The sequence below is a fragment of the Ornithorhynchus anatinus genome, chromosome 12 (genome assembly GCF_004115215.2).
Source record: "Ornithorhynchus anatinus isolate Pmale09 chromosome 12, mOrnAna1.pri.v4, whole genome shotgun sequence".
In the NCBI taxonomy this organism is placed as follows: Eukaryota; Metazoa; Chordata; class Mammalia; order Monotremata; family Ornithorhynchidae; genus Ornithorhynchus; species Ornithorhynchus anatinus.
The window spans coordinates 47,597,905-47,606,729 of NC_041739.1; the positions used below are offsets into that span (position 1 = coordinate 47,597,905).

Consider the following 8,825-nt stretch of genomic DNA (forward strand, 5'->3'; position numbering starts at 1 on the left):
ATTTAATGAGCACCTACTGTGTGCAGAGCACTGTACTGTTCCCTCCTAGTTTGACTAATGAAACTCTGAGCCCCATATGGGACAGGGACTGTGTCCATTCTAATTATCTTGTATTTATCCCAGCGTTTAGTGCAGTGCAAGGCTCATGGTAAAGTAACCAGCATCATTACTAATTATTATTATGATTATTAATTCTTATGATTGTTGGGAGAGTACATTACAATAAGGTTGGCAGACACGAGGCCTGCACATGTCCCAACACATTGTGCTCAAAGACTTTTTGCCGTATTGTTGTGTTGGTTGTTTGCAGTGCTTGCTGGTAGGTTCCCTTTCGTCTCTTCGTCTCATGGTCCGTATGAAGCTTCTACTCAAAAAGAGCCATCGCTTTTTGGTTAGACTACCCCAGTGCTGCTCTACCTCGAACAACTGACTACCAGTTTTCAACAGAGACGCAGGATTGTGGGAAACCTTGTTTTTCTCTACCATTCCAAAAAGACCCTCCCCATTCCTACAGGGAGTAAATTACGATTTCGTAATTCAGAGTGCCTGGTGTAATTACGGAGAAGAAGAGACAGCACTGAGGAAGGGAAGGGAGTATTATAGATGGGGTTTGGGATTGAGCCAAAGCAGGATGTTGCCAATGAGATCAGAGGCGGACAGAGACAGAGGGAGGTGAGGGCTGGAGAAAGGGGTTGGAATGGGAATGGTGCGAGAGAAGTGGGGAGGTGAAAAGGCAACTACTTCAGGTCCGATCATCAAATTCCTATCTCCTGACAGTTGCCTTTTTAGCTCTGCTCTGGCCCACTCCCAGTTCCTTGCTCTTCCCTCCCACTGCTCCAAGTACAGAAGAGCACGGGGGAGATACGGAAAATACGGGAATGCGGAAAGCAAATTGCTGTCAAGAGTAAGTGGTCTTTAGTTAGCTGTCAGTGGTGCCGAACTGATTCTGAGTCAGAATAAAGGAGGCCATTTCTCAAACTGCAGCTGGGATCATGCGTGTCCTCACCGGCCCGCTCCCCGACTCCCCTGTTGAATTCTTGCTCTGCCTGGAACTTCTCTCTAGGCTTTCTAGTAACCCCTGGCTCACACTGAGTTTCCCTATAATGTGGGAGTTAAATTTATAGTGAATGGAAAACTCATATTATGATACATGCTCCTTGACTGATGGGAAACTCACTTTAGGGTATACTCTTGGGGCAGTCGGAAAACTCATACTATAGTATTCACTGTAAACCTGTGGAAAACTCACATTGTAATAATATACTCTGGACTGATGGAAAATTCGCTCTATAGTACACACTCTGCATTGACAGAAAACCCACCGTAGAGTACTGATTGAAAATCCCCCTTTTAGTACACACTCTGAGCTGATGGAAAACTCACATTATAGTACGCACTCTGGATTAATGAAAAACTCGCACTGTAATTTATGGTGGAAAAATTCCACTATAGAACTCATTACTCCACTCTTTCTCTTGTGATGTGATGTCAGAACAAAAAGTTGTATGCAAGGGCATGACATCAGTTCAGGAGCGGGTAGGTTTCTAATCCACTGTACATTCTATTATCTATTTTATTCATCGCTATTTTTATACCTGTCTCTCACAACCGGAATGTAAGCTCCTCGTGGGAAGGGGACGTATCTGTGCTTCTGTTATATTTTCCCATGCATTTAATGGAGTACATTGCTTTTGGGCAAATAATACACAGCGCTACTGCATTTCTTGTGGTGAGCCCGCAGCAAGCTGCCTTATTAGCAACTGTTTGTGATCCCCCGAACAACAACAAGGAAGAAACTCGCAAAGCCACTGATGGGCTCTACCTGAGACAGGTGATCCCAGGCCCATGGGGGTGGAACATGAAGAGAGGCGTGGCCTACTCGCCCTGCTCTACCCGGTAATGGGCCTGGACCAATCGATAACTGCCACATAGAGCCACAGCTGTGACTACTAAGGCAGATAAAAGGCGCTCATTTTGAATTCTGAAGAGGCCTACACGGAAATATACAGCAGCTATGCAGAGAAGCAAGCACTGAAGAAGCCAGAAGCACTTGGAAGCAGAAAGAAGCATCAGCAGAACAGGCCCCTTTGACCAGCGGACTGGTATTGGACCCTTGGTGGAGTGGAGTGAGTGAGAGTGTGGGTGCGTCACTCCCTTGCACGTTGGTAAAAAAATAAGTAAAAAACTTTCCACAGTAACCTTGGTGATTAGAGGCGTGGTTTGACCGAGGCTCCCCAGATCCAGTGCAGTCCTGGTTGGTTCACGCGAGGTGGCGATTGTAATACCTGCTCACTTTTTTACCATATTTGTTAAGTGCTCACTATGTATCGAGCAATGTTCTAAGCACTGGGGTAGTTAAAAGTAAATCAGGCCAGATGCAGTCCCTTCCCCTCATGGGGCTCACAGTCAAGTAGGAGGGAGAACGGGTATCCCTATTTTGCAATTGAAGAGACTGAGGCGCAGAGAAGTTCAGCCACTCGCCCAAGAACCCACAGCAGGGAAGTGGTAGAGCCAGGATTAGAACCCAGACTATCTGGTTCCCGGGCTCATGTTCTTCCTCCTAGACCACAGTGGTTCCCATTGCTCACTTCACATTACCCTTGCTTCTTCTGGTAGAGAATTTCTGAATTCCCTGATGCTTTTCTATACAAAATACCCAGTATAAAGGAATATCAAGAAAGAATTGAATGTATGGTGTGCTGAAAAATCTTTGAGGCACAGTTGTCTCCTTATTTTACACAAAAGATAAAGAAAGTAGGAAATTCTGACCCTAATCCTTGAGACTGGATTTTGTAAATCCAAGAGGGAAGAAGATTTCTGTCTGATGCCTCCTTGATCTGCCAAGTTGGGAACTGAATTCTTTGGCGGGTGCCCCGAAGGTTCAGATCAGAGAGAGAAATCAACCTAGGGGCAGGGTTACTGTGCCTTCCTAATAGTGTTTACTTCTGGTGAAGGGAGGAAAACCTTTAATCAAGGCTTCTTAAGGGACCCACTCCCTTCTGCCCATCCCTTGTTGGCTCCCAACATCTGTGATGGGATAAGGAAGGGGTTTATATCTGTCACATGGTGTTAAGTGTTTGGGGGAGGCCGGGCCGGGCTAGGCCCGGCAGCCCTGAGCCCTTTGGTGAGTTGAGGGACCGAGCTGGGCTCCCGCCTGGCGACTATTCATCATCTTATATATTTTGTTAATGAGGGGTACATCCCCTCGATTCTATTCATCCTGATGATGTCTTGTTTTTGTTTTGTTCTGTTTGGCTTTGCCATCTGTCCCCCCGTTAAGATTGTGAGCCGTCATTGGGCAGGGATGGTCTCCATCTGTTGCCGGATTGTACATTCCAAGCATTTAGTACATTTCTCTGCACATGGTTAGCACTCAATAAACACTATTGAATGAATGAATGTTTCCATTCATTTGAAAGCTGCTTAATAATAATTGTGGAATTCATTCATTGAGGTAAATATGAAATGATCAGATATCAACTTTGTCTCACATTGGAATCACAGGGGGAGAGTTAAAATAGACATTTAACCCCCAATTTACATTGAGGTCATTGAGGCACAGAGAAGCCAAGTGACTTGCCCAAGGTCCCCCAGCAGGCAGGGGGTAGAGCCACGATTAGAACCCAGGACTTCTGGTTGTGGGTTCTTCGCACCAGGCCACCTACTACTCCCACCCAGCTGCGGGGTTGGGATTGCCTCATTTAGCATCTGTATTTTCCCCAAGGGCCGAACATGCTGCTGAAAAATGCTCTTGATCCTTTTGGGGGGGGTTCTTTGTTCAGTTAATTTTTTTCTTTGCTCTCTTTGTGTGAACTATCGCAGGACCAGATGGCCCTAGAGCTGGTTATGATATTTTGTTCTCAATCGATTAATCAATAGTACATATTCAGCGCTTGCTCTTTGCAGAGCATTGTACTAGGTGCTTGGGAGAGTACAATAGAGTTAGTGGGCACAATCCCTGCTGTCAGCTATCTTGCCACCTAGCACTACGGACAAATCCTCAAATAAATTACAAGTACAGGGAAGCCATAGTTTCAAGATTGCGAGGAAAGTCACAAAGTATTCCGGCTGACGCCTCAAATCCTCTCCTGGTGACAATATACTCCCTCTTTCTGCTGTTGAATAGCATCCCACTCGGGAAATGGTCTTGTCTTATGCCATCGAGTCATTTCCGAGCCGTAGCGACACCACGGACACATCTCCTAGAACCCCGCTGTCCATCTGCAGTTATTCTGGTAGTGGATCCGTAGAGTTTTCTTGGTAAAATTACAGAAGTGGTTTACCATTGCCGCCTTCTGTTCAGTAAACTCGAGTGTTGGCCCTCGATTCTCTCCCACACCACCGCTGCCCAGCATAGGTGAGTTTTGACTTGTAGCAGGTGGCCTTTCACACGCTAGCCACTGGCCAAGCTAGGAATGGAACGGACAGGCCTCTGCTTGACTCTCCCTCCCGTAGCCGAGACCGGAAGCGTACTGGAAACACTCCAGGTGTCACCCTGAGAGGAGTGGGAAATGGTAGACACTGATTTTTAGGGACCAGCTATGAAGTCAATTTTTAAGGACAGATATGGAAAATTCTCGTTAGACAGATGGGCCAATTGGTCAATCAATCAACTGTATTTATTGAGCGCTTACTGTGTGCATATCACTATACTAAATGCTATACTCTAACAAAGTTGGTAGACATGATCCCTGCCCACAGAGAGCTTACAGTTTGTAGTCTAGAACTTGGTCTCAAAAGATCTGTGGGAAAACTTGGAAAGTGAGGATTTCTCAAGAAGACTGTTCTACACGGGAATCGTGGAATTCACTTAATTCTCTAGGCTCTGAATCGTATGATTATGTTTGTCTGTCTTTCCCCACTTGCATATTTTAAGGAGGCTCAAAGATAACAACAGACACTGGGCCCAAATCTCAAAATTCTCCCCTACCCTCCCCATTCCCCTCTCAGGGTCACATCTGGAGAGTTCCCAGTACTCTACCGGTCTCGACTACAGGAGGGAGAGTCAGGCAGAGGCCTATCCATTCCATTCCTAGGTTGGGCAGTGGCTGGTGAGTGGAAGGCCGTCTGCTACAAGTCAAAACTCACCCGTGCTCGGCAACAGCGGCACGGGAGAGAGTTGAGGGCGGAGATTCAAGTTTACTGCACGGAAAGAGGTGATGCTAAACCACTTCCGTATTTTTCCCAAGAAAACTCTAGGATCCACTACCGGAATGATTGCAGATGGAGGTGGGCGCTCTGGGAGAGACCTGTCAGTGGCGTCGCTATGGGTCGAAGACGACTCGAAGGCATAAGACAGATGGTCCTAATTCACTGTGGGATCCAGAGGTTTAATTATGAGTTATTCATTGTGATGAATTAGGCATTTATCCCAGTGATTACAGATTTAAACTCCTCTGGACTATAAGCTCCTTATGGGTGGAGATTGTGTATACCTATTTTATTATATTGTGCTCTATTGTATTGAGTTTAGTATAATGCTCTGCATTCAAGAAGCGCTCAATAAATATCACCATTGGATTGATGGGAGGAGTGCTCACTGCTTTAGGCTACTGGAACAGTAGATCCCAACAGTTAGAAGCAGCATGGCCTAGTGGATAGAGCACAGGTTTGGGAGTCAGAAGGATCTGGGTTCTAATTCTGCTTCTTCCACTGGTCCTCTGTGTGACCTTGAGCAAGTCCTTTAACTTGTCTGTGACTCAGTTCCCTCAGTAGTAAAATGGGGATTAAGACTGTGAGCCCCATGTGGAACTGTGTCCAAACTGATTACCTTGTATCTACCAGGGCTCAGAACAGTGCTTGACACATAATAAGTGCTTAACAAATATTATAATTATTAATTTGATTGTGGAACACCGCAACATCCCTCCAGAAATTTGGGGCATTGCCTGATTGATTTCCCCTTTCTTGGGGGTGGTATCTCCATTAATTAAGCGCTTACTACAGTGTTCTGCACATAGTAAGTGCTTAAAATTACGATTGAATGGATTAACAGAGATTGTGCATCCCACGGGGATGGTGAAATAAAAGCTGGTGGTCCTTGAACTGGGGACAAGGGTCATGTGACTACCCTCCTTCTGCCAAGAAGGAGCTTGGCACAGTGGATAGAGCACGGGCCTGGGAGTCAGAAGGTCGGGCGTTCTAATCCCGGCTCCACCACCTGTCTGCTGCGTGACTTTGGGCAAGTCACTTCACTTCTCTGGGCCTCATTTACCTCATCTGTAAAATGGGGATTGAGACCGTGAGCCTCACGGGGAACAGGGACTGTGTCCAACGCAATTCGCTTGTTATCCACCCTAAGTGCTGAGTACAGTGGCTGGCACAAAGGAAGCGCTTAACAAATATCATAATTATTATTATGAGTGTGCTCTGGACCCTCAACCCGTTTTGGATGTATTTCCACATATCGGAGTGGTGTGTTGGTGGACAAGGGGTTTCCCCCATGGACTTGAGACCCTGAGCAACCCCTGGAAGTACTTTCTGTTCACAGTCGATAGACGGCGTTACACAGGTCAACCACCATGGCATAGAGCAGTTCAGCTCACTTTCCTTAGGTTTCGTATTCAATTTTGCCTCGAGTCTGAAGCCCGGTTCTTATTTCTTCCAGTGGCACCTTCCTGACACGATAGAGTTCATGTGTAGAGACCCCAAAATAAAGCTAACAGAATATTCAATAGTTTCTGATGACCAACCTGATAATCTTGGATCTACCCCAGTGCCTAGCACAGTGCTTGGCATATGGTAAGTGCTTAGCAAGTACCAAATGCCATAATTATAGCAGTAGGAGGTCTTGTAAATTTGTATTTGTTGTAGATAGTTAAGTTCTGGAAGTCTATCAGATGGAGGTGCTCTTCCCTTGAAGTTTTGATCCAGTGAAAAACTTTCAGCCATTAGGTTTTGGGGTCAAAGCATGGAAAAGATCCCGCTGGTAATTATCTGTTCCACCTGTGATTTAATGATTTCATTACCTGTTTTTTGCTCTCTGGAAATAGTGGCTTTGTATGTTAGGGACACCCTGCAAGGAGCAAATTGAAACAATACAAATGGAGCTGAGATTTGATCATTATCTCCAAGGTATTTGAGTGCACTGTTCCCTTTCCCCAGGCCATCTGTGAGCTTGACCACATCTCCGAGGATATAAGCCCAGGAAATTATTTTCAAGCCTTATAAATGCACCTAAAGTAGGTGCTGTAATTACTGGTCAAAGGTGGGGCTGCCTTTTAGAGGCCAAGCTGGGAGAAAAGTAGTTTGGGAAATGCCAGATGAGGGAAAGAGATTACAATTTCTAAAGTATTTTCTAAGTGCATACTACGTGCTAAACGCTGTGTGTGGTACGAGACGATCAGAGAATACGCAGTCCCAGTTCCATAAGAGGCTCACCGTCTACGGAAGAGGGAAAACTGGTATTTTATCCTCATTTTACAGATGAGGAAATGGAAGCATAGAGAAGTTAAGTGACTCACCCAAGGTCACTCAGTAGGCAAATGGGACTAGAACTTGGAGTTTGTTTGACCCCTAGTTCTAGGTTCTTTCCATCAGGCCAGCTACTGTGATGGACTAGACGTTCACCTCGCAGCCAGCGTGGGGAGAAGTCTCCATTTCTAGGCTCCCCAGCCTTGTTCCAGGTGCGTGGGAAAGGCCCTGGGAGTCAGAGACCCTGGGATCTAATCCCGGCTCCATGACTTACTTGCTGAGTGACCTTGGACAAGTCACTTCACTTCTCTGAGCCTCAGTTCTCTCATCTGCAAAATGGGGATCCAATACCTGTCCTCCCTTCTCCTGAAAATATGAGCCCCATGTGGGACCTGATTATCTTGTATCTACCCCAGATCTTATTAGTAAGCTCTTAACGTGGCTCAGTGGAAAGAGCCCGGGCTTGGGAGTCCGAGGTCATGGGTTCGAATCCTAGCTCTATCACTTGTCACCTGACTGTGGGCAAGTCACTTAACTTCTCTGTGCCTCAGTTACCTCATCTGTAAAATGGGGCTTAAGACTGTGAGCCTCACGTGGGACAACTTGATTACCCTGTATCTAGCCCAGGGCTTAGAACAGTGCTCTGCACATAGTAAGTGCTTAACAAATACCAACATTATTATTATTAACAAATACTCCAATTATTCTTATTATTCTTATTATTCATTTGAAGAGGAACATCAGGCTCAAGGAATGCAAGGGGGGCTGACAGTTCCACCATAGGAGCAGAGCCCTTACCTTTATTTCTCCCTATCCTTTCCACCTTTGGGATTTTCAGGCTTCTAAGTAGGGGTAGACAAGAGGTGAACAAATATTGGACACAACTCCTACAGCCAGTATTAGACTTCCGGGAAACCTTTGTTATTCCACTTAGAAAGCTGGTTCACGATCTCCCCCTCCCACCCTCTCCTCCTAATGGTTTGCGCAGGCAGAATCTGACTGGTGGGAAAATACGCCCGATGAGTCCGCCTCACCCATTCAGAAAGGACCAGAAGGTTGTCCGTGGGTGGGAAGGAGGAGAGAAAGGGATCTGGAACCCAGGGAGGTCCCTATGGAGACTCGCGGTGTAGTGGTATTTAAGTGCTTATTATGTGCAGAGCACTGTTCTAAGCGCTGGGGTGGATACAGGGTGATCAGGTTGTCCCACGTGGGGCTCACGGTTTCAATTCCCATTTTACAGATGAGGTCACTGAGGCCCAGAGAAGTGAAGTGACTTGCCCACAGTCAGCTGACAAGTGGCAGAGCCAGGATTCGAACCCATGGCCTCTGACTCCCAAGCCCGGGCTCTTACCACTGAGCCACGATACTAGAGCACGGGTCTGGGAGTCAGAAGGTCATGGGTTCTATTCCCG

General features: G+C 46.3%; 1 non-coding gene across 1 annotated transcript; it reads left to right on the forward strand.

Moving 5' to 3' along the window:
- The first annotated feature begins 4,940 nt into the window (after window positions 1-4,940).
- On the forward strand, window positions 4,941-5,078 carry LOC114815709. The gene has a single exon (XR_003763511.1). It is a non-coding gene; the product is annotated as a small nucleolar RNA SNORA7 (small nucleolar RNA).
- The last annotated feature ends 3,747 nt before the right edge of the window (window positions 5,079-8,825 follow it).